This window comes from Amblyomma americanum, chromosome 1 (genome assembly GCF_052857255.1).
Source record: "Amblyomma americanum isolate KBUSLIRL-KWMA chromosome 1, ASM5285725v1, whole genome shotgun sequence".
Lineage (NCBI taxonomy): Eukaryota > Metazoa > Arthropoda > Arachnida > Ixodida > Ixodidae > Amblyomma > Amblyomma americanum.
This window is the reverse complement of record NC_135497.1, coordinates 9,324,473-9,351,053: the sequence shown is the minus strand read 5'-3', so window position 1 is coordinate 9,351,053 and position 26,581 is coordinate 9,324,473.

Here is a 26,581-nt window from a genome sequence, read left to right as displayed (position 1 = left end):
CCTCTGTGCCACAGATATATAAACAAAACATGCTTATGCTGGCAAAGCACTTTCTACAAAGTTAGCGCGCAGAAGGGGCGAGTTCCCACGGAAACCTCTGTGCATATAAATAAAACACGCTTATGCTGGCAAAGCACTTTCTACAAAGTTAGCGCGCAGAAGGGGCGGGTTCCCGCGGTCACCTCTGTGCCACAGATATATAAACAACACACGCTTATGCTGGCAAAGCACTTTCTACAAAGTTAGCGCGCAGAAGGGGCGGGTTCCCGCGGTCACCTCTGTGCCACTGATATATAAAAAAAAACATGCTTATGCTGGCAAAGCACTTCCTACAAAGTTAGCGCGCAGAAGGGGCGGGTTCCCACGGAAACCTCTGTGCCATATAAATAAAACACACTTATGCTGGCAAAGCACTTCCTACAAAGTTAGCGCGCAGAAGGGGCGGGTTCCCACGGAAACCTCTTTGCTATATAAATAAAACGCGCTTATGCTGGCAAAGCACTTTCTACAAAGTTAGCGCGCAGAAGGGGCGGGTTCCCACGGAAACCTCTGTGCCATATAAATAAAACACGCTTATGCTGGCAAAGCACTTTCTACAAAGTTAGCGCGCAGAAGGGGCGGGTCCCGCGGTCACCTCTGTGCCACAGATATAAAACAAAACACGCTTATGCTGGCAAAGCACTTTCTGCAAAGTTAGCGCGCAGAAGGGGCGGGTTCCCGCGGTCACCTCTGTGCCACAGATATATAAACAACACACGCTTATGCTGGCAAAGCACTTTCTACAAAGTTAGCGCGCAGAAGGGGCGGGCTCCCGCGGTCACCTCTGTGCCACTGATATATAAAAAAACACGCTTATGCTGGCAAAGCACTTCCTACAAAGTTAGCGCGCAGAAGGGGCGGGTTCCCACGGAAACCTCTGTGCCATATAAATAAAACACACTTATGCTGGCAAAGCACTTTCTACAAAGTTAGCGCGCAGAAGGGGCGGGTTCCCGCGGTCACCTCTGTGCCACAGATATATAAACAAAACACGCTTATGCTGGCAAAGCACTTTCTACAAAGTTAGCGCGCAGAGGGGGCGGGTTCCCACGGAAACCTCAGTGCCATATAAATAAAACACACTTATGCTGGCAAAGCACTTTCTGCAAAGTTAGCGCGCAGAAGGGGCGGGTTCCCACGGAAACCTCTGTGCCATATAAATAAAACACGCTTATGCTGCAAAGCACTTTCTACAAAGTTAGCGCGCAGAAGGGGCGGGTTCCGCGGTCACCTCTGTGCCACAGATATATAAACAAAACACGCTTATGCTGGCAAAGCACTTTCTACAAAGTTAGTGCGCAGAAGGGGCGAGTTCCCACGGAAACCTCTGTGCTATATAAATAAAACACGCTTATGCTGGCAAAGCACTTTCTACAAATTTAGCGCGCAGAAGGGGCGGGTTCGCGCGGTCACCTCTGTGCCACAGATATATAAACAAAACACGCTTATGCTGGCAAAGCACTTTCTACAAAGTTAGCGCGCAGAAGGGCGAGTTCCCACGGAAACCTCTGTGCCATATAAATAAAACACGCTTATGCTGGCAAAGCACTTTCTACAAAGTTAGCGCGCAGAAGGGGCGGGTTCCCGCGGTCACCTCTGTTCCACAGATATATAAACAAAACACGCTTATGCTGGCAAAGCACTTTCTAAAAAGTTAGTGCGCAGAAGGGGCGAGTTCCCACGGAAACCTCTGTGCCATATAAATAAAACACGCTTATGCTGGCAAAGCACTTTCTACAAAGTTAGCGCGCAGAAGGGGCGGGTTCCCGCGGTCACCTCTGTGCCACAGATATATAAACAACACACGCTTATGCTGGCAAAGCACTTTCTACAAAGTTAGCGCGCAGAAGGGGCGGGTTCCCGCGGTCACCTCTGTGCCACAGATATATAAACAACACACGCTTATGCTGGCAAAGCACTTTCTACAAAGTTAGTGCGCAGAAGGGGCGAGTTCCCGCGGAAACCTCTGTGCCATATAAATAAAACACGCTTATGCTGGCAAAGCACTTTATACAAAGTTAGCGCGCAGAAGGGGCGGGTTCCCGCGGTCACCTCTGTGCCACAGATATATAAACAAAACACGCTTATGCTGGCAAAGCACTTTCTACAAAGTTAGTGCGCAGAAGGGGCGAGTTCCCACGGAAACCTCTGTGCCATATAAATAAAACACGCTTATGCTGGCAAAGCACTTTCTACAAAGTTAGCGCGCAGAAGGGGCGGGTTCCCGCGGTCACCTCTGTGCCACAGATATATAAACAAAACACGCTTATGCTGGCAAAGCACTTTCTACAAAGTTAGCGCGCAGAAGGGGCGAGTTCCCACGGAAACCTCTGTGCCATATAAATAAAACACGCTTATGCTGGCAAAGCACTTTCTACAAAGTTAGCGCGCAGAAGGGGCGGGTTCCCGCGGTCACCTCTGTGCCACAGATATATAAACAACACACGCTTATGCTGGCAAAGCACTTTCTACAAAGTTAACGCGCAGAAGGGGCGGGTTCACGCGGTCACCTCTGTGCCACTGATATATAAAAAAACACGCTTATGCTGGCAAAGCACTTCCTACAAAGTTAGCGCGCAGAAGGGGCGGGTTCCCACGGAAACCTCTGTGCCATATAAATAAAACACACTTATGCTGGCAAAGCACTTCCTACAAAGTTAGCGCGCAGAAGGGGCGGGTTCCCACGGAAACCTCTGTGCTATATAAATAAAACGCGCGTATGCTGGCAAAGCACTTTCTACAAAGTTAGCGCGCAGAAGGGGCGGGTTCCCACGGAAACCTCTGTGCCATATAAATAAAACACGCTTATGCTGGCAAAGCACTTTCTACAAAGTTAGCGCGCAGAAGGGGCGGGTTCCCGCGGTCACCTCTGTGCCACAGATATATAAACAAAACACGCTTATGCTGGCAAAGCACTTTCTGCAAAGTTAGCGCGCAGAAGGGGCGGGTTCCCGTGGTCACCTCTGTGCCACAGATATATAAACAACACACGCTTATGCTGGCAAAGCACTTTCTACAAAGTTAGCGCGCAGAAGGGGCGGGCTCCCGCGGTCACCTCTGTGCCACTGATATATAAAAAAACACGCTTATGCTGGCAAAGCACTTCCTACAAAGTTAGCGCGCAGAAGGGGCGGGTTCCCACGGAAACCTCTGTGCCATATAAATAAAACACACTTATGCTGGCAAAGCACTTCCTACAAAGTTAGCGCGCAGAGGGGGCGGGTTCCCACGGAAACCTCTGTGCCATATAAATAAAACGCGCTTATGCTGGCAAAGCACTTTCTACAAAGTTAGCGCGCAGAAGGGGCGAGTTCCCACGGAAACCTCTGTGCCATATAAATAAAACACGCTTATGCTGGCAAAGCACTTTCTACAAAGCTAGCGCGCAGAAGGGGCGGGTTCCCGCGGTCACCTCTGTGCCACAGATGTATAAACAAAACACGCTTATGCTGGCAAAGCACTTTCTGCAAAGTTAGCGCGCCGAAGGGGCGGGTTCCCGCGGTCACCTCTGTGCCATATAAATAAAACACGCTTATGCTGGCAAAGCACTTTCTACAAAGTTAGCGCGCAGAAGGGGCGGGTTCCCGCGGTCACCTCTGTGCCATATAAATAAAACACGCTTATGCTGGCAAAGCACTTTCTACAAAGTTAGCGCGCAGAAGGGGCGGGTTCCCGCGGTCACCTCTGTGCCATATAAATAAAACACGCTTATGCTGGCAAAGCACTTTCTACAAAGTTAGCGCGCAGAAGGGGCGGGTTCCCGCGGTCACCTCTGAGCCATATAAATAAAACACGCTTATGCTGGCAAAGCACTTTCTACAAAGTTAGCGCGCAGAAGGGGCGGGTTCCCACGGAAACCTCTGTGCCATATAAATAAAACACACTTATGCTGGCAAAGCACTTTCTGCAAAGTTAGCGCGCAGAAGGGGCGGGTTCCCACGGAAACCTCTGTGCCATATAAATAAAACACGCTTATGCTGGCAAAGCACTTTCTACAAAGTTAGCGCGCAGAAGGGGCGGGTTCCCGCGGTCACCTCTGTGCCACAGATATATAAACAAAACACGCTTATGCTGGCAAAGCACTTTCTACAAAGTTAGTGCGCAGAAGGGGCGAGTTCCCACGGAAACCTCTGTGCCATATAAATAAAACACGCTTATGCTGGCAAAGCACTTTCTACAAATTTAGCGCGCAGAAGGGGCGGGTTCGCGCGGTCACCTCTGTGCCACAGATATATAAACAAAACACGCTTATGCTGGCAAAGCACTTTCTACAAAGTTAGCGCGCAGAAGGGGCGAGTTCCCACGGAAACCTCTGTGCCATATAAATAAAACACGCTTATGCTGGCAAAGCACTTTCTACAAAGTTAGCGCGCAGAAGGGGCGGGTTCCCGCGGTCACCTCTGTTCCACAGATATATAAACAAAACACGCTTATGCTGGCAAAGCACTTTCTACAAAGTTAGTGCGCAGAAGGGGCGAGTTCCCACGGAAACCTCTGTGCCATATAAATAAAACACGCTTATGCTGGCAAAGCACTTTCTACAAAGTTAGCGCGCAGAAGGGGCGGGTTCCCGCAGTCACCTCTGTGCCACAGATATATTTATAAATAAAACACGCATATGCTGGCAAAGCACTTTCTACAAAGTTAGCGCGCAGAAGGGGCGGGTTTCCGCGGTCACCTCTGTGCCACAGATATATAAACAAAACACGCTTATGCTGGCAAAGCACTTTCTACAAAGTTAGCGCGCAGAAGGGGCGAGTTCCCACGGAAACCTCGGTGCCATATAAATAAAACACGCTTATGCTGGCAAAGCACTTTCTACAAAGTTAGCGCGCAGAAGGGGCGGGTTCCCGCGGTCACCTCTGTGCCACTGATATATATAAAAAAACACGCTTATGCTGGCAAAGCACTTTCTACAAAGTTAGTGCGCAGAAGGGGCCAGTTCCCACGGAAACCTCTGTGCCATATAAACAAAACACGCTTATGCTGGCAAAGCACTTTCTACAAAGTTAGCGCGCAGAAGGGGCGGGTTCCCGCGGTCACCTCTGTGCCATATAAATAAAACACGCTTATGCTGGCAAAGCACTTTCTACAAAGTTAGCGCGCAGAAGGGGCGGGTTCCCGCGGTCACCTCTGTGCCATATAAATAAAACACACTTATGCTGGCAAAGCACTTTCTACAAAGTTAGCGCGCAGAAGGGGCGGGTTCCCGCGGTCACCTCTGTGCCATATAAATAAAACACGCTTATGCTGGCAAAGCACTTTCTACAAAGTTAGCGCGCAGAAGGGGCGGGTTCCCACGGAAACCTCTGTGCCATATAAATAAAACACACTTATGCTGGCATAGCACTTTCTGCATAGTTAGCGCGCAGAAGGGGCGGGTTCCCACGGAAACCTCTGTGCCATATAAAAAAACACGTTTATGCTGGCAAAGCACTTTCTACAAAGTTAGCGCGCAGAAGGGGCGGGTTCCCGCGGTCACCTCTGTGCCACAGATATATAAACAAAACACGCTTATGCTGGCAAAGCACTTTCTACAAAGTTAGTGCGCAGAAGGGGCGGGTTCCCACGGAAACCTCTGTGCCATATAAATAAAACACGCTTATGCTGGCAAAGCACTTTCTACAAAGTTAGCGCGCAGAAGGGGCGGGTTCCCGCGGTCACCTCTGTGCCACAGATATATAAACAAAACACGCTTATGCTGGCAAAGCACTTTCTACAAAGTTAGTGCGCAGAAGGGGCGAGTTCCCACGGAAACCTCTGTGCCATATAAATAAAACACGCTTATGCTGGCAAAGCACTTTCTACAAATTTAGCGCGCAGAAGGGGCGGGTTCGCGCGGTCACCTCTGTGCCACAGATATATAAACAAAACACGCTTATGCTGGCAAAGCACTTTCTACAAAGTTAGCGCGCAGAAGGGGCGAGTTCCCACGGAAACCTCTGTGCCATATAAATAAAACACGCTTATGCTGGCAAAGCACTTTCTACAAAGTTAGCGCGCAGAAGGGGCGGGTTCCCGCGGTCACCTCTGTTCCACAGATATATAAACAAAACACGCTTATGCTGGCAAAGCACTTTCTACAAAGTTAGTGCGCAGAAGGGGCGAGTTCCCACGGAAACCTCTGTGCAATATAAATAAAACACGCTTATGCTGGCAAAGCACTTTCTACAAAGTTAGCGCGCAGAAGGGGCGGGTTCCCGCAGTCACCTCTGTGCCACAGATATATTTATAAATAAAACACGCATATGCTGGCAAAGCACTTTCTACAAAGTTAGCGCGCAGAAGGGGCGGGTTTCCGCGGTCACCTCTGTGCCACAGATATATAAACAAAACACGCTTATGCTGGCAAAGCACTTTCTACAAAGTTAGCGCGCAGAAGGGGCGAGTTCCCACGGAAACCTCGGCGCCATATAAATAAAACACGCTTATGCTGGCAAAGCACTTTCTACAAAGTTAGCGCGCAGAAGGGGCGGGTTCCCGCGGTCACCTCTGTGCCACTGATATATATAAAAAAACACGCTTATGCTGGCAAAGCACTTTCTACAAAGTTAGTGCGCAGAAGGGGCCAGTTCCCACAGAAACCTCTGTGCCATATAAACAAAACACGCTTATGCTGGCAAAGCACTTTCTACAAAGTTAGCGCGCAGAAGGGGCGGGTTCCCGCGGTCACCTCTGTGCCATATAAATAAAACACGCTTATGCTGGCAAAGCACTTTCTACAAAGTTAGCGCGCAGAAGGGGCGGGTTCCCGCGGTCACCTCTGTGCCATATAAATAAAACACACTTATGCTGGCAAAGCACTTTCTACAAAGTTAGCGCGCAGAAGGGGCGGGTTCCCGCGGTCACCTCTGTGCCATATAAATAAAACACGCTTATGCTGGCAAAGCACTTTCTACAAAGTTAGCGCGCAGAAGGGGCGGGTTCCCACGGAAACCTCTGTGCCATATAAATAAAACACACTTATGCTGGCAAAGCACTTTCTGCATAGTTAGCGCGCAGAAGGGGCGGGTTCCCACGGAAACCTCTGTGCCATATAAAAAAACACGTTTATGCTGGCAAAGCACTTTCTACAAAGTTAGCGCGCAGAAGGGGCGGGTTCCCACGGAAACCTCTGTGCCATATAAAAAAACACGTTTATGCTGGCAAAGCACTTTCTACAAAGTTAGCGCGCAGAAGGGGCGGGTTCCCGCGGTCACCTCTGTGCCACAGATATATAAACAAAACACGCTTATGCGGGCAAAGCACTTTCTACAAATTTAGCGCGCAGAAGGGGCGGGTTCGCGCGGTCACCTCTGTGCCACAGATATATAAACAAAACACGCTTATGCTGGCAAAGCACTTTCTACAAAGTTAGCGCGCAGAAGGGGCGAGTTCCCACGGAAACCTCTGTGCCATATAAATAAAACACGCTTATGCTGGCAAAGCACTTTCTACAAATTTAGCGCGCAGAAGGGGCGGGTTCGCGCGGTCACCTCTGTGCCACAGATATATAAACAAAACACGCTTATGCTGGCAAAGCACTTTCTACAAAGTTAGTGCGCAGAAGGGGCGAGTTCCCACGGAAACCTCTGTGCCATATAAATAAAACACGCTTATGCTGGCAAAGCACTTTCTACAAAGTTAGCGCGCAGAAGGGGCGGGTTCCCGCGGTCACCTCTGTGCCACAGATATATAAACAACACACGCTTATGCTGGCAAAGCACTTTCTACAATGTTAGTGCGCAGAAGGGGCGAGTTCCCACGGAAACCTCTGTGCCATATAAATAAAACACGCTTATGCTGGCAAAGCACTTTCTACAAAGTCAGCACGCAGAAGGGGCGGGTTCCCGCGGTCACCTCTGTGCCACAGATATATAAACAACACGCGCTTATGCTGGCAAAGCACTTTCTACAAAGTTAGCGCGCAGAAGGGGCGGGTTCCCGTGGTCACCTCTGTTCCACAGATATATAAACAACACACGCTTATGCTGGCAAAGCACTTTCTACAAATTTAGTGCGCAGAAGGGGCGAGTTCCCACGGAAACCTCTGTGCCATATAAATAAAACACGCTTCTGCTGGCAAAGCACTTTCTACAAAGTTAGCGCGCAGAAGCGGCGGGTTCCCGCGGTCACCTCTGTGCCACAGATATATTTATAAATAAAACACGCTTATGCTGGCAAAGCACTTTCTACAAAGTTAGCGCGCAGAAGGGGTGGGTTCCCGCGGTCACCTCTGTGCCACAGATATATAAACAAAACACGCTTATGCTGGCAAAGCACTTTCTACAAAGTTAGTGCGCAGAAGGGGCGAGTTCCCATGGAAACCTCTGTGCCATATAAATAAAACACGCTTATGCTGGCAAAGCACTTTCTACAAAGTTAGCGCGCAGAAGGGGCGGGTTCCCCCGGTCACCTCTGTGCCACAGATATATAAACAAAACAAGCTTATGCTGGCAAAGCACTTTCTGCAAAGTTAGTGCGCAGAAAGGGCGAGTTCCCACGGAAACCTCTGTGCCATATAAATAAAACACGCTTATGCTGGCAAAGCACTTTCTACAAAGTTAGCGCGCAGAAGGGGCGGGTTCTCGCGGTCACCTCTGTGCCACAGATATATAAACAAAACACGCTTATGCCGGCAAAGCACTTTCTACAAAGTTTGCGCGCAGAAGGGGCGAGTTCCCACGGAAACCTCTGTGCCATATAAATAAAACACGCTTATGCTGGCAAAGCACTTTCTACAAAGTTAGCGCGCAGAAGGGGCGGGTTCCCGCGGTCACCTCTGTGCCACAGATATATAAACAACACACGCTTATGCTGGCAAAGCACTTTCTACAAAGTTAGCGCGCAGAAGGGGCGGGTTCCCGCGGTCACCTCTGTGCCACTGATTTATAAAAAACACGCTTATGCTGGCAAAGCACTTCCTACAAAGTTAGCGCGCAGAAGGGGCGGGTTCCTACGGAAACCTCTGTGCCATATAAATAAAACACACTTATGCTGGCAAAGCACTTCCTACAAAGTTAGCGCGCATAAGGGGCGGGTTCCCACGGAAACCTCTGTGCCATATAAATAAAAACGCGCTTATGCTGGCAAAGCACTTTCTACAAAGTTAGCGCGCAGAAGGGGCGGGTTCCCACGGAAACCTCTGTGCCATATAAATAAAACACGCTTATGCTGGCAAAGCACTTTCTACAAACTTAGCGCGCAGAAGGGGCGGGTTCCCGCGGTCACCTCTGTGCCACAGATATATAAACAAAACACGCTTATGCTGGCAAAGCACTTTCTGCAAAGTTAGCGCGAAGAAGAGGCGGGTTCCCGCGGTCACCTCTGTGCCACAGATATATAAACAACACACGCTTATGCTGGCAAAGCACTTTCTACAAAGTTAGCGCGCAGATGGGGCGGGTTCCCGCGGTCACCTCTGTGCCACTGATATATATAAAAAACACGCTTATGCTGGCAAAGCACTTTCTACAAAGTTAGTGCGCAGAAGGGCGAGTTCCCACGGAAACCTCTGTGCCATATAAATGAAACACGCTTATGCTGGCAAAGCACTTTCTACAAATTTAGCGCGCAGAAGGGGCGGGTTCGCGCGGTCACCTCTGTGCCACAGATATATAAAGAAAACACGCTTATGCTGGCAAAGCACTTTCTACAAAGTTAGTGCGCAGAAGGGGCGAGTTCCCACGGAAACCTCTGTGCCATATAAATAAAACACGCTTATGCTGGCAAAGCACTTTCTACAAAGTTAGCGCGCAGAAGGGGCGGGTTCCCGCGGTCACCTCTGTGCCATATAAACAACACACGCTTATGCTGGCAAAGCACTTTCTACAAAGTTAGCGCGCAGAAGGGGCGGGTTCCCGCGGTCACCTCTGTGCCACAGATATATAAACAACACACGCTTATGCTGGCAAAGCACTTTCTACAATGTTAGTGCGCAGAAGGGGCGAGTTCCCACGGAAACCTCTGTGCCATATAAATAAAACACGCTTATGCTGGCAAAGCACTTTCTACAAAGTTAGCGCGCAGAAGAGGCGGGTTCCCGCAGTCACCTCTGTGCCACAGATATATATATAAATAAAACACGCTTATGCTGGCAAAGCACTTTCTACAAAGTTAGCGCGCAGAAGGGGCAGGTTTCCGCGGCCACCTCTGTGCCACAGATATATAAACAAAACACGCTTATGCTGGCAAAGCACTTTCTACAAAGGTAGTGCGCAGAAGGGGCGAGTTCCCACGGAAACCTCTGTGCCATACAAATAAAACACGCTTATGCTGGCAAAGCACTTTCTACAAAGTTGGCGCGCAGAAGGGGCGGGTTCCCTCGGTCACCTCTGTGCCACAGATATATAAACAAAACACGCTTATGCTGGCAAAGCACTTTCTACAAAGTTAGCGCGCAGAAGGGGCGAGTTCCCACGGAAACGTATATGCCATATAAATAAAACACGCTTATGCTGGCAAAGCACTTTCTACAAAGTTAGCGCGCAGAAGGGGCGGGTTCCCGCGGTCGCCTCTGTGCCACAGATATATAAACAACACACGCTTATGCTGGCAAAGCACTTTCTACAAAGTTAGCGCGCAGAAGGGGCGGGTTCCCGCGGTCACCTCTGTGCCACTGATATATAAAAAAAACACGCTTATGCTGGCAAAGCACTTCCTACAAAGTTAGCGCGCAGAAGGGGCGGGTTCCCACGGAAACCTCTGTGCCATATAAATAAAACACACTTATGCTGGCAAAGCACTTCCTACAAAGTTAGCGCGCAGAAGGGGCGGGTTCCCACGGAAACCTCTGTGCCATATAAATAAAACGCGCTTATGCTGGCAAAGCACTTTCTACAAAGCTAGCGCGCAGAAGGGGCGGGTTCCCATGGAAACCTCTGTGCCATATAAATAAAACACGCTTATGCTGGCAAAGCACTTTCTACAAAGTTAGCGCGCAGAAGGGGCGGGTTCCCGCGGTCACCTCTGTGCCACAGATACATAGACAAAACACGCTTATGCTGGCAAAGCACTTTCTGCAAAGTTAGCGCGCAGAAGGGGCGGGTTCCCGCGGTCACCTCTGTGCCACAGATATATAAACAACACACGCTTATGCTGGCAAAGCACTTTCTACAAAGTTAGCGCGCAGAAGGGGCGGGTTCCCGCGGTCACCTCTGTGCCACTGTTATATAAAAAAAAACACGCTTATGCTGGCAAAGCACTTTCTACAAAGTTAGCGCGCAGAAGGGGCGGGTTCCCGCGGTCACCTCTGTGCCACTGATATATAAAAAAAAACACGCTTATGCTGGCAAAGCACTTTCTACAAAGTTAGTGCGCAGAAGGGGCGAGTTCCCACGGAAACCTCTGTGCCATATAAATAAAACACGCTTATGCTGGCAAAGCACTTTCTACAAAGTTAGCGCGCAGAAGGGGCGAGTTCCCACGGAAACCTCGGTGCCATATAAATAAAACACGCTTATGCTGGCAAAGCACTTTCTACAAAGTTAGCGCGCAGAAGGGGCGGGTTCCCGCGGTCACCTCTGTGCCACTGATATATATAAAAAAACACGCTTATGCTGGCAAAGCACTTTCTACAAAGTTAGTGCGCAGAAGAGGCGAGTTCCCACGGAAACCTCTGTGCCATATAAATAAAACACGCTTATGCTGGCAAAGTACTTTCTACAAATTTAGCGTGCAGAAGGGGCGGGTTCCCGCGGTCACCTCTGTTCCACAGATATATAAACAAAACATGCTTATGCTGGCAAAGCACTTTCTACAAAGTTAGTGCGCAGAAGGGGCGAGTTCCCACGGAAACCTCTGTGCCATATAAATAAAACACGCTTATGCTGGCAAAGCACTTTCTACAAAGTTAGCGCGCAGAAGGGGCGGGTTCCCGCGGTCACCTCTGTGCCACAGATATATAAACAACACACGCTTATGCTGGCAAAGCACTTTCTACAATGTTAGTGCGCAGAAGGGGCGAGTTCCCACGGAAACCTCTGTGCCATATAAATAAAACACGCTTATGCTGGCAAAGCACTTTCTACAAAGTGAGCGCGCAGAAGGGGCGGGTTCCCGCAGTCACCTCTGTGCCACAGATATATTTATAAATAAACACGCTTATGCTGGCAAAGCACTTTCTACAAAGTTAGCGCGCAGAAGGGGCGGGTTTCCGCGGTCACCTCTGTGCCACAGATATATAAACAAAACACGCTTATGCTGGCAAAGCACTTTCTACAAAGTTAGCGCGCAGAAGGGGCGAGTTCCCACGGAAACCTCTGTGCCACATAAATAAAACACGCTTATGCTGGCAAAGCACTTTCTACAAAGTTAGCGCGCAGAAGGGGCGGGTTCCCGCGGTCACCTCTGTTCCACAGATATATAAACAAAACACGCTTATGCTGGCAAAGCACTTTCTACAAAGTTAGTGCGCAGAAGGGGCGGGTTCCCACGGAAACCTCTGTGCCATATAAATAAAACGCGCTTATGCTAGCAAAGCACTTTCTACAAAGTTAGTGCGCAGAAGGGGCGAGTTCCCACGGAAACCTCTGTGCCATATAAATAAAACACGCTTATGCTGGCAAAGCACTTTCTACAAAGTTAGCGCGCAGAAGGGGCGGGTTCCCGCGGTCACCTCTGTGCCACAGATATATTTATAAATAAAACACGCTTATGCTGGCAAAGCACTTTCTACAAAGTTAGCGCGCAGAAGGGGCGGGTTCCCGCGGTCACCTCTGTGCCACAGATATATAAACAAAACACGCTTATGCTGGCAAAGCACTTTCTACAAAGTTAGTGCGCAGAAGGGGCGAGTTCCCACGGAAACCTCTGTGCCATATAAATAAAACACGCTTATGCTGGCAAAGCACTTTCTACAAAGTTAGCGCGCAGAAGAGGCGGGTTCCCGCGGTCACCTCTGTGCCACAGATATATAAACAAAACACGCTTATGCCGGCAAAGCACTTTCTACAAAGTTAGCGCGCAGAAGGGGCGAGTTCCCGCGGAAACCTCTGTGCCATATAAATAAAACACGCTTATGCTGGCAAAGCACTTTCTACAAAGTTAGCGCGCAGAAGGGGCGGGTTCCCGCGGTCACCTCTGTGCCACAGATATATAAACAACACACGCTTATGCTGGCAAAGCACTTTCTACAAAGTTAGCGCGCAGAAGGGGCGGGTTCCCGCGATCACCTCTGTGCCACTGATATATAAAAAAACACGCTTATGCTGGCAAAGCACTTCCTACAAAGTTAGCGCGCAGAAGGGGCGGGTTCCCACGGAAACCTCTGTGCCATATAAATAAAACACACTTATGCTGGCAAAGCACTTCCTACAAAGTTAGCGCGCAGAAGGGGCGGGTTCCCACGGAAACCTCTGTGCCATATAAATAAAACGCGCTTATGCTGGCAAAGCACTTTCTACAAAGTTAGCGCGCAGAAGGGGCGGGTTCCCACGGAAACCTCTGTGCCATATAAATAAAACACGCTTATGCTGGCAAAGCACTTTCTACAAAGTTAGCGCGCAGAAGGGGCGGGTTCCCGCGGTCACCTCTGTGCCACAGATATATAAACAACACACGCTTATGCTAGCAAAGCACTTTCTACAAAGTTAGCGCGCCGAAGGGGCGGGTTCCCGCGGTCACCTCTGTGCCACAGATATATAAACAACACACGCTTATGCTGGCAAAGCACTTTCTACAATGTTAGTGCGCAGAAGGGGCGAGTTCCCACGGAAACCTCTGTGCCATATAAATAAAACACGCTTATGCTGGCAAAGCACTTTCTACAAAGTTAGCGCGCAGAAGGGGCGGGTTCCCGCAGTCACCTCTGTGCCACAGATATATTTATAAATAAAACACGCATATGCTGGCAAAGCACTTTCTACAAAGTTAGCGCGCAGAAGGGGCGGGTTTCCGCGGTCACCTCTGTGCCACAGATATATAAACAAAACACGCTTATGCTGGCAAAGCACTTTCTACAAAGTTAGCGCGCAGAAGGGGCGAGTTCCCACGGAAACCTCGGTGCCATATAAATAAAACACGCTTATGCTGGCAAAGCACTTTCTACAAAGTTAGCGCGCAGAAGGGGCGGGTTCCCGCGGTCACCTCTGTGCCACTGATATATATAAAAAAACACGCTTATGCTGGCAAAGCACTTTCTACAAAGTTAGTGCGCAGAAGAGGCGAGTTCCCACGGAAACCTCTGTGCCATATAAATAAAACACGCTTATGCTGGCAAAGTACTTTCTACAAATTTAGCGTGCAGAAGGGGCGGGTTCCCGCGGTCACCTCTGTTCCACAGATATATAAACAAAACACGCTTATGCTGGCAAAGCACTTTCTACAAAGTTAGTGCGCAGAAGGGGCGAGTTCCCACGGAAACCTCTGTGCCATATAAATAAAACACGCTTATGCTGGCAAAGCACTTTCTACAAAGTTAGCGCGCAGAAGGGGCGGGTTCCCGCGGTCACCTCTGTGCCACAGATATATAAACAACACACGCTTATGCTGGCAAAGCACTTTCTACAATGTTAGTGCGCAGATGGGGCGAGTTCCCACGGAAACCTCTGTGCCATATAAATAAAACACGCTTATGCTGGCAAAGCACTTTCTACAAAGTTAGCGCGCAGAAGGGGCGGGTTCCCGCAGTCACCTCTGTGCCACAGATATATTTATAAATAAAACACGCTTATGCTGGCAAAGCACTTTCTACAAAGTTAGCGCGCAGAAGGGGCGGGTTCCCACGGAAACCTCTGTGCCATATAAATAAAACGCGCTTATGCTAGCAAAGCACTTTCTACAAAGTTAGTGCGCAGAAGGGGCGAGTTCCCACGGAAACCTCTGTGCCATATAAATAAAACACGCTTATGCTGGCAAAGCACTTTCTACAAAGTTAGCGCGCAGAAGGGGCGGGTTCCCGCGGTCACCTCTGTGCTACAGATATATTTATAAATAAAACACGCTTATGCTGGCAAAGCACTTTCTACAAAGTTAGCGCGCAGAAGGGGCGGGTTCCCGCGGTCACCTCTGTGCCACAGATATATAAACAAAACACGCTTATGCTGGCAAAGCACTTTCTACAAAGTTAGTGCGCAGAAGGGGCGAGTTCCCACGGAAACCTCTGTGCCATATAAATAAAACACGCTTATGCTGGCAAAGCACTTTTTACAAAGTTAGCGCGCAGAAGGGGCGGGTTCCCGCGGTCACCACTGTGCCACAGATATATAAAAAAACACGCTTATGCCGGCAAAGCACTTTCTACAAAGTTAGCGCGCAGAAGGGGCGAGTTCCCACGGAAACCTCTGTGCCATATAAATAAAACACGCTTATGCTGGCAAAGCACTTTCTACAAAGTTAGCGCGCAGAAGGGGCGGGTTCCCGCGGTCACCTCTGTGCCACAGATATATAAACAACACACGCTTATGCTGGCAAAGCACTTTCTACAAAGTTAGCGCGCAGAAGGGGCGGGTTCCCGCGATCACCTCTGTGCCACTGATATATAAAAAACACGCTTATGCTGGCAAAGCACTTCCTACAAAGTTAGCGCGCAGAAGGGGCGGGTTCCCACGGAAACCTCTGTGCCATATAAATAAAACACACTTATGCTGGCAAAGCACTTCCTACAAAGTTAGCGCGCAGAAGGGGCGGGTTCCCACGGAAACCTCTGTGCCATATAAATAAAACGCGCTTATGCTGGCAAAGCACTTTCTACAAAGTTAGCACGCAGAAGGGGCGGGTTCCCACGGAAACCTCTGTGCCATATAAATAAAACACGCTTATGCTGGCAAAGCACTTTCTACAAAGGTAGTGCGCAGAAGGGGCGAGTTCCCACGGAAGCCTCTGTGCCATATAAATAGAACACGCTTATGCTGGCAAAGCACTTTCTACAAAGTTAGCGCACAGAAGGGGCGGGTTCCCGCGGTCACCTCTGTGCCACAGATATATAAACAAAACACGCTTATGCTGGCAAAGCACTTTCTACAAAGTTAGTGCGCAGAAGGGGCGAGTTCCCACGGAAACCTCTGTGCCATATAAATAAAACACGCTTATGCTGGCAAAGCACTTTCTACAAAGTTAGCGCGCAGAAGGGGCGGGTTCCCGCAGTCACCTCTGTGCCACAGATATATTTATAAATAAAACACGCATATGCTGGCAAAGCACTTTCTACAAAGTTAGCGCGCAGAAGGGGCGGGTTTCCGCGGTCACCTCTGTGCCACAGATATATAAACAAAACACGCTTATGCTGGCAAAGCACTTTCTACAAAGTTAGCGCGCAGAAGGGGCGAGTTCCCACGGAAACCTCGGTGCCATATAAATAAAACACGCTTATGCTGGCAAAGCACTTTCTACAAAGTTAGCGCGCAGAAGGGGCGGGTTCCCGCGGTCACCTCTGTGCCACTGATATATATAAAAAAACACGCTTATGCTGGCAAAGCACTTTCTACAAAGTTAGTGCGCAGAAGAGGCGAGTTCCCACGGAAACCTCTGTGCCATATAAATAAAACACGCTTATGCTGGCAAAGTACTTTCTACAAATTTAGCGTGCAGAAGGGGCGGGTTCCCGCGGTCACCTCTGTTCCACAGATATATAAACAAAACACGCTTATGCTGGCAAAGCACTTTCTACAAAGTTAGTGCGCAGAAGGGGCGAGTTCCCACGGAAACCTCTGTGCCATATAAATAAAACACGCTTATGCTGGCAAAGCACTTTCTACAAAGTTAGCGCGCAGAAGGGGCGGGTTCCCGCGGTCACCTCTGTGCCACAGATATATAAACAACACACGCTTATGCTGGCAAAGCACTTTCTACAATGTTTGTGCGCAGATGGGGCGAGTTCCCACGGAAACCTCTGTGCCATATAAATAAAACACGCTTATGCTGGCAAAGCACTTTCTACAAAGTTAGCGCGCAGAAGGGGCGGGTTCCCGCAGTCACCTCTGTGCCACAGATATATTTATAAATAAAACACGCTTATGCTGGCAAAGCACTTTCTACAAAGTTAGCGCGCAGAAGGGGCGGGTTTCCGCGGTCACCTCTGTGCCACAGATATATAAACAAAACACGCTTATGCTGGCAAAGCACTTTTTACAAAGTTAGCGCGCAGAAGGGGCGAGTTCCCACGGAAACCTCTGTGCCATATAAATAAAACACGCTTATGCTGGCAAAGCACTTTCTACAAAGTTAGCGCGCAGAAGGGGCGGGTTCCCGCGGTCACCTCTGTTCCACAGATATATAAACAAAACACGCTTATGCTGGCAAAGCACTTTCTACAAAGTTAGTGCGCAGAAGGGGCGGGTTCCCACGGAAACCTCTGTGCCATATAAATAAAACGCGCTTATGCTAGCAAAGCACTTTCTACAAAGTTAGTGCGCAGAAGGGGCGAGTTCCCACGGAAACCTCTGTGCCATATAAATAAAACACGCTTATGCTGGCAAAGCACTTTCTACAAAGTTAGCGCGCAGAAGGGGCGGGTTCCCGCGGTCACCTCTGTGCCACAGATATATTTATAAATAAAACACGCTTATGCTGGCAAAGCACTTTCTACAAAGTTAGCGCGCAGAAGGGGCGGGTTCCCGCGGTCACCTCTGTGCCACAGATATATAAACAAAACACGCTTATGCTGGCAAAGCACTTTCTACAAAGTTAGTGCGCAGAAGGGGCGAGTTCCCACGGAAACCTCTGTGCCATATAAATAAAACACGCTTATGCTGGCAAAGCACTTTCTACAAAGTTAGCGCGCAGAAGGGGCGGGTTCCCGCGGTCACCTCTGTGCCACAGATATATAAACAAAACACGCTTATGCCGGCAAAGCACTTTCTACAAAGTTAGCGCGCAGAAGGGGCGAGTTCCCACGGAAACCTCTGTGCCATATAAATAAAACACGCTTATGCTGGCAAAGCACTTTCTACAAAGTTAGCGCGCAGAAGGGGCGGGTTCCCGCGGTCACCTCTGTGCCACAGATATATAAACAACACACGCTTATGCTGGCAAAGCACTTTCTACAAAGTTAGCGCGCAGAAGGGGCGGGTTCCCGTGATCACCTCTGTGCCACTGATATATAAAAAAACACGCTTATGCTGGCAAAGCACTTCCTACAAAGTTAGCGCGCAGAAGGGGCGGGTTCCCACGGAAACCTCTGTGCCATATAAATAAAACGCGCTTATGCTGGCAAAGCACTTTCTACAAAGTTAGCGCGCAGAAGGGGCGGGTTCCCACGGAAACCTCTGTGCCATATAAATAAAACACGCTTATGCTGGCAAAGCACTTTCTACAAAGTTAGCGCGCAGAAGGGGCCGGTTCCCGCGGTCACCTCTGTGCCACAGATATATAAACAAAACACGCTTATGCTGGCAAAGCACTTTCTACAAAGTTAGCGCGCAGAAGGGGCGGGTTCCCGCGGTCACCTCTGTGCCACAGATATATTTATAAATAAAACACGCTTATGCTGGCAAAGCACTTTCTACAAAATTAGCGCGCAGAAGGGGCGGGTTCCCGCGGTCACCTCTGTGCCACAGATATATAAACAAAACACGCTTATGCTGGCAAAGCACTTTCTACAAAGTTAGTGCGCAGAAGGGGCGAGTTCCCACGGAAACCTCTGTGCCATATAAATAAAACACGCTTATGCTGGCAAAGCACTTTCTACAAAGTTAGCGCGCAGAAGGGGCGGGTTCCCGCGGTCACCTCTGTGCCACAGATATATAAACAAAACACGCTTATGCCGGCAAAGCACTTTCTACAAAGTTAGCGCGCAGAAGGGGCGAGTTCCCACGGAAACCTCTGTGCCATATAAATAAAACACGCTTATGCTGGCAAAGCACTTTCTACAAAGTTAGCGCGCAGAAGGGGCGGGTTCCCGCGGTCACCTCTGTGCCACAGATATATAAACAACACACGCTTATGCTGGCAAAGCACTTTCTACAAAGTTAGCGCGCAGAAGGGGCGGGTTCCCGTGATCACCTCTGTGCCACTGATATATAAAAAAACACGCTTATGCTGGCAAAGCACTTCCTACAAAGTTAGCGCGCAGAAGGGGCGGGTTCCCACGGAAACCTCTGTGCCATATAAATAAAACACGCTTATGCTGGCAAAGCACTTTCTACAAAGTTAGCGCGCAGAAGGGGCGGGTTCCCGCGGTCACCTCTGTGCCACAGATATATAAACAAAACACGCTTATGCTGGCAAAGCACTTTCTACAAAGTTAGCGCGCAGAAGGGGCGGGTTCCCGCGGTCACCTCTGTGCCACAGATATATTTATAAATAAAACACGCTTATGCTGGCAAAGCACTTTCTACAAAGTTAGCGCGCAGAAGGGGCGGGTTCCCGCGGTCACCTCTGTGCCACAGATATATAAACAAAACACGCTGATGCTGGCAAAGCACTTTCTACAAAGGTAGTGCGCAGAAGGGGCGAGTTCCCACGGAAGCCTCTGTGCCATATAAATAGAACACGCTTATGCTGGCAAAGCACTTTCTACAAAGTTAGCGCGCAGAAGGGGCGGGTTCCCGCGGTCACCTCTGTGCCACAGATATATAAACAAAACACGCTTATGCCGGCAAAGCACTTTCTACAAAGTTAGCGCGCAGAAGGGGCGAGTTCCCACGGAAACCTCTGTGCCATATAAATAAAACACGCTTATGCTGGCAAAGCACTTTCTACAAAGTTAGCGCGCAGAAGGGGCGGGTTCCCGCGGTCACCTCTGTGCCACAGATATATAAACAACACACGCTTATGCTGGCAAAGCACTTTCTACAAAGTTAGCGCGCAGAAGGGGCGGGTTCCCGCGATCACCTCTGTGCCACTGATATATAAAAAAACACGCTTATGCTGGCAAAGCACTTCCTACAAAGTTAGCGCGCAGAAGGGGCGGGTTCCCACGGAAACCTCTGTGCCATATAAATAAAACACACTTATGCTGGCAAAGCACTTCCTACAAAGTTAGCGCGCAGAAGGGGCGGGTTCCCACGGAAACCTCTGTGCCATATAAATAAAACGCGCTTATGCTGGCAAAGCACTTTCTACAAAGTTAGCGCGCAGAAGGGGCGGGTTCCCACGGAAACCTCTGTGCCATATAAATAAAACACGCTTATGCTGGCAAAGCACTTTCTACAAAGTTAGCGCGCAGAAGGGGCGGGTTCCCGCGGTCACCTCTGTGCCACAGATATATAAACAAAACACGCTTATGCTGGCAAAGCACTTTCTACAAAGTTAGCGCGCAGAAGGGGCGGGTTCCCGCGGTCACCTCTGTGCCACAGATATATTTATAAATAAAACACGCTTATGCTGGCAAAGCACTTTCTACAAAGTTAGCGCGCAGAAGGGGCGGGTTCCCGCGGTCACCTCTGTGCCACAGATATATAAACAAAACACGCTGATGCTGGCAAAGCACTTTCTACAAAGGTAGTGCGCAGAAGGGGCGAGTTCCCACGGAAGCCTCTGTGCCATATAAATAGAACACGCTTATGCTGGCAAAGCACTTTCTACAAAGTTAGCGCACAGAAGGGGCGGGTTCCCGCGGTCACCTCTGTGCCACAGATATATAAACAAAACACGCTTATGCTGGCAAAGCACTTTCTACAAAGTTAGCGCGCAGAAGGGGCGAGTTCCCACGGAAACCTCTGTGCCATATAAATAAAACACGCTTATGCTGGCAAAGCACTTTCTACAGTTAGCGCGCAGAAGGGGCGGGTTCCCGCGGTCACCTCTGTGCCACAGATATATAAACAACACACGCTTATGCTGGCAAAGCACTTTCTACAAAGTTAGCGCGCAGAAGGGGCGGGTTCCCGTGATCACCTCTGTGCCACTGATATATAAAAAAACACGCTTATGCTGGCAAAGCACTTCCTACAAAGTTAGCGCGCAGAAGGGGCGGGTTCCCACGGAAACCTCTGTGCCATATAAATAAAACGCGCTTATGCTGGCAAAGCACTTTCTACAAAGTTAGCGCGCAGAAGGGGCGGGTTCCCACGGAAACCTCTGTGCCATATAAATAAAACACGCTTATGCTGGCAAAGCACTTTCTACAAAGTTAGCGCGCAGAAGGGGCCGGTTCCCGCGGTCACCTCTGTGCCACAGATATATAAACAAAACACGCTTATGCTGGCAAAGCACTTTCTACAAAGTTAGCGCGCAGAAGGGGCGGGTTCCCGCGGTCACCTCTGTGCCACAGATATATTTATAAATAAAACACGCTTATGCTGGCAAAGCACTTTCTACAAAGTTAGCGCGCAGAAGGGGCGGGTTCCCGCGGTCACCTCTGTGCCACAGATATATAAACAAAACACGCTTATGCTGGCAAAGCACTTTCTACAAAGTTAGTGCGCAGAAGGGGCGAGTTCCCACGGAAACCTCTGTGCCATATAAATAAAACACGCTTATGCTGGCAAAGCACTTTCTACAAAGTTAGCGCGCAGAAGGGGCGGGTTCCCGCGGTCACCTCTGTGCCACAGATATATAAACAAAACACGCTTATGCCGGCAAAGCACTTTCTACAAAGTTAGCGCGCAGAAGGGGCGAGTTCCCACGGAAACCTCTGTGCCATATAAATAAAACACGCTTATGCTGGCAAAGCACTTTCTACAAAGTTAGCGCGCAGAAGGGGCGGGTTCCCGCGGTCACCTCTGTGCCACAGATATATAAACAACACACGCTTATGCTGGCAAAGCACTTTCTACAAAGTTAGCGCGCAGAAGGGGCGGGTTCCCGTGATCACCTCTGTGCCACTGATATATAAAAAAACACGCTTATGCTGGCAAAGCACTTCCTACAAAGTTAGCGCGCAGAAGGGGCGGGTTCCCACGGAAACCTCTGTGCCATATAAATAAAACGCGCTTATGCTGGCAAAGCACTTTCTACAAAGTTAGCGCGCAGAAGGGGCGGGTTCCCACGGAAACCTCTGTGCCATATAAATAAAATACGCTTATGCTGGCAAAGCACTTTCTACAAAGTTAGCGCGCAGAAGGGGCGGGTTCCCGCGGTCACCTCTGTGCCACAGATATATAAACAAAACACGCTTATGCTGGCAAAGCACTTTCTACAAAGTTAGCGCGCAGAAGGGGCGGGTTCCCGCGGTCACCTCTGTGCCACAGATATATTTATAAATAAAACACGCTTATGCTGGCAAAGCACTTTCTACAAAGTTAGCGCGCAGAAGGGGCGGGTTCCCGCGGTCACCTCTGTGCCACAGATATATAAACAAAACACGCTGATGCTGGCAAAGCACTTTCTACAAAGGTAGTGCGCAGAAGGGGCGAGTTCCCACGGAAGCCTCTGTGCCATATAAATAGAACACGCTTATGCTGGCAAAGCACTTTCTACAAAGTTAGCGCGCAGAAGGGGCGGGTTCCCGCGGTCACCTCTGTGCCACAGATATATAAACAAAACACGCTTATGCCGGCAAAGCACTTTCTACAAAGTTAGCGCGCAGAAGGGGCGAGTTCCCACGGAAACCTCTGTGCCATATAAATAAAACACGCTTATGCTGGCAAAGCACTTTCTACAAAGTTAGCGCGCAGAAGGGGCGGGTTCCCGCGGTCACCTCTGTGCCACAGATATATAAACAACACACGCTTATGCTGGCAAAGCACTTTCTACAAAGTTAGCGCGCAGAAGGGGCGGGTTCCCGCGATCACCTCTGTGCCACTGATATATAAAAAAACACGCTTATGCTGGCAAAGCACTTCCTACAAAGTTAGCGCGCAGAAGGGGCGGGTTCCCACGGAAACCTCTGTGCCATATAAATAAAACACACTTATGCTGGCAAAGCACTTCCTACAAAGTTAGCGCGCAGAAGGGGCGGGTTCCCACGGAAACCTCTGTGCCATATAAATAAAACGCGCTTATGCTGGCAAAGCACTTTCTACAAAGTTAGCGCGCAGAAGGGGCGGGTTCCCACGGAAACCTCTGTGCCATATAAATAAAACACGCTTATGCTGGCAAAGCACTTTCTACAAAGTTAGCGCGCAGAAGGGGCGGGTTCCCGCGGTCATCTCTGTGCCACAGATATATAAACAAAACACGCTTATGCTGGCAAAGCACTTTCTACAAAGTTAGCGCGCAGAAGGGGCGGGTTCCCGCGGTCACCTCTGTGCCACAGATATATTTATAAATAAAACACGCTTATGCTGGCAAAGCACTTTCTACAAAGTTAGCGCGCAGAAGGGGCGGGTTCCCGCGGTCACCTCTGTGCCACAGATATATAAACAAAACACGCTGATGCTGGCAAAGCACTTTCTACAAAGGTAGTGCGCAGAAGGGGCGAGTTCCCACGGAAGCCTCTGTGCCATATAAATAGAACACGCTTATGCTGGCAAAGCACTTTCTACAAAGTTAGCGCACAGAAGGGGCGGGTTCCCGCGGTCACCTCTGTGCCACAGATATATAAACAAAACACGCTTATGCTGGCAAAGCACTTTCTACAAAGTTAGCGCGCAGAAGGGGCGAGTTCCCACGGAAACCTCTGTGCCATATAAATAAAACACGCTTATGCTGGCAAAGCACTTTCTACAGTTAGCGCGCAGAAGGGGCGGGTTCCCGCGGTCACCTCTGTGCCACAGATATATAAACAACACACGCTTATGCTGGCAAAGCACTTTGTACAAAGTTAGCGCGCAGAAGGGGCGGGTTCCCGCGGTCACCTCTGTGCCACTGATATATAAAAAAAAACGCCCTTATGCTGGCAAAGCACTTCCTACAAAGTTAGCGCGCAAAAGGGGCGGGTTCCCACGGAAACCTCTGTGCCATATAAATACAACACACTTATGCTGGCAAAGCACTTCCTACAAAGTTAGCGCGCAGAAGGGGCGGGTTCCCACGGAAACCTCTGTGCCATATAAATAAAACGCGCTTATGCTGGCAAAGCACTTTCTACAAAGCTAGCGCGCAGAAGGGGCGGGTTCCCACGGAAACCTCTGTGCCATATAAATAAAACACGCTTATGCGGGCAAAGCACTTTCTACAAAGTTAGCGCGCAGAAGCGGCGGGTTCCCGCGGTCACCTCTGTGCCACAGATATATAAACAAAACACGCTTATGCCGGCAAAGCACTTTCTACAAAGTTAGCGCGCAGAAGGGGCGAGTTCCCACGGAAACCTCTGTGCCATATAAATAAAACACGCTTATGCTGGCAAAGCACTTTCTACAAAGTTAGCGCGCAGAAGGGGCGGGTTCCCGCGGTCACCTCTGTGCCACAGATATATAAACAACACACGCTTATGCTGGCAAAGCACTTTCTACAAAGTTAGCGCGCAGAAGGGGCGGGTTCCCGCGATCACCTCTGTGCCACTGATATATAAAAAAACACGCTTATGCTGGCAAAGCACTTCCTACAAAGTTAGCGCGCAAAAGGAGCGGGTTCCCACGGAAACCTCTGTGCCATATAAATAAAACACACTTATGCTGGCAAAGCACTTCCTACAAAGTTAGCGCGCAGAAGGGGCGGGTTCCCACGGAAACCTCTGTGCCATATAAATAAAACACGCTTATGCTGCCAAAGCACTTTCTACAAAGTTAGCGCGCAGAAGGGGCGGGTTCCCGCGGTCACCTCTGTGCCACAGATATATAAACAAAACACGCTTATGCTGGCAAAGCACTTTCTGCAAAGTTAGCGCGCAGAAGGGGCGGGTTCCCGCGGTCACCTCTGTGCCACAGATATATAAACAACACACGCTTATGCTGGCAAAGCACTTTCTACAAAGTTAGCGCGCAGAAGGGGCGAGTTCCCGCGGTCACCTCTGTGCCACTGATATATATAAAAAAACACGCTTATGCTGGCAAAGCACTTTCTACAAAGTTAGTGCGCAGAAGGAGCGAGTTCCCACGGAAACCTCTGTGCCATATAAATAAAACACGCTTATGCTGGCAAAGCACTTTCTACAAATTTAGCGCGCAGAAGGGGCGGGTTCGCGCGGTCACCTCTGTGCCACAGATATATAAAGAAAACACGCTTATGCTGGCAAAGCACTTTCTACAAAGTTAGTGCGCAGAAGGGGCGAGTTCCCACGGAAACCTCTGTGCCATATAAATAAAACACGCCTTTGCTGGCAAAGCACTTTCTACAAAGTTAGCGCGCAGAAGGGGCGGGTTCCCGCGGTCACCTCTGTGCCACAGATATATAAACAACACACGCTTATGCTGGCAAAGCACTTTCTACAAAGTTAGCGCACAGAAGGGGCGGGTTCCCGCGGTCACCTCTGTGCCACAGATATATAAACAACACACGCTTATGCTGGCAAAGCACTTTCTACAATGTTAGTGCGCAGAAGGGGCGAGTTCCCACGGAAACCTCTGTGCCATATAAATAAAACACGCTTATACTGGCAAAGCACTTTCTACAAAGTTAGCGCGCAGAAGGGGCGGGTTCCCGCAGTCACCTCTGTGCCACAGATATATTTATAAATAAAACACGCTTATGCTGGCAAAGCACTTTCTACAAATTTAGCGTGCAGAAGGGGCGGGTTCCCGCGGTCACCTCTGTTCCACAGATATATAAACAAAACACGCTTATGCTGGCAAAGCACTTTCTACAAAGTTAGTGCGCAGAAGGGGCGAGTTCCCACGGAAACCTCTGTGCCATATAAATAAAACACGCTTATGCTGGCAAAGCACTTTCTACAAAGTTAGCGCGCAGAAGGGGCGGGTTCCCGCGGTCACCTCTGTGCCACAGATATATAAACAACACACGCTTATGCTGGCAAAGCACTTTCTACAATGTTAGTGCGCAGATGGGGCGAGTTCCAACGGAAACCTCTGTGCCATATAAATAAAACACGCTTATGCTGGCAAAGCACTTTCTACAAAGTTAGCGCGCAGAAGGGGCGGGTTCCCGCAGTCACCTCTGTGCCACAGATATATTTATAAATAAAACACGCTTATGCTGGCAAAGCACTTTCTACAAAGTTAGCGCGCAGAAGGGGCGGGTTTCCGCGGTAACCTCTGTGCCAAAGATATATAAACAAAACACGCTTATGCTGGCAAAGCACTTTTTACAAAGTTAGCGCGCAGAAGGGGCGAGTTCCCACGGAAACCTCTGTGCCATATAAATAAAACACGCTTATGCTGGCAAAGCACTTTCTACAAAGTTAGCGCGCAGAAGGGGCGATTTCCCGCGGTCACCTCTGTTCCACAGATATATAAACAAAACACGCTTATGCTGGCAAAGCACTTTCTACAAAGTTAGTGCGCAGAAGGGGCGGGTTCCCACGGAAACCTCTGTGCCATATAAATAAAACGCGCTTATGCTAGCAAAGCACTTTCTACAAAGTTAGTGCGCAGAAGGGGCGAGTTCCCACGGAAACCTCTGTGCCATATAAATAAAACACGCTTATGCTGGCAAAGCACTTTCTACAAAGTTAGCGCGCAGAAGGGGCGGGTTCCCGCGGTCACCTCTGTGCCACAGATATATTTATAAATAAAACACGCTTATGCTGGCAAAGCACTTTCTACAAAGTTAGCGCGCAGAAGGGGCGGGTTCCCGCGGTCACCTCTGTGCCACAGATATATAAACAAAACACGCTTATGCTGGCAAAGCACTTTCTACAAAGTTAGTGCGCAGAAGGGGCGAGTTCCCACGGAAACCTCTGTGC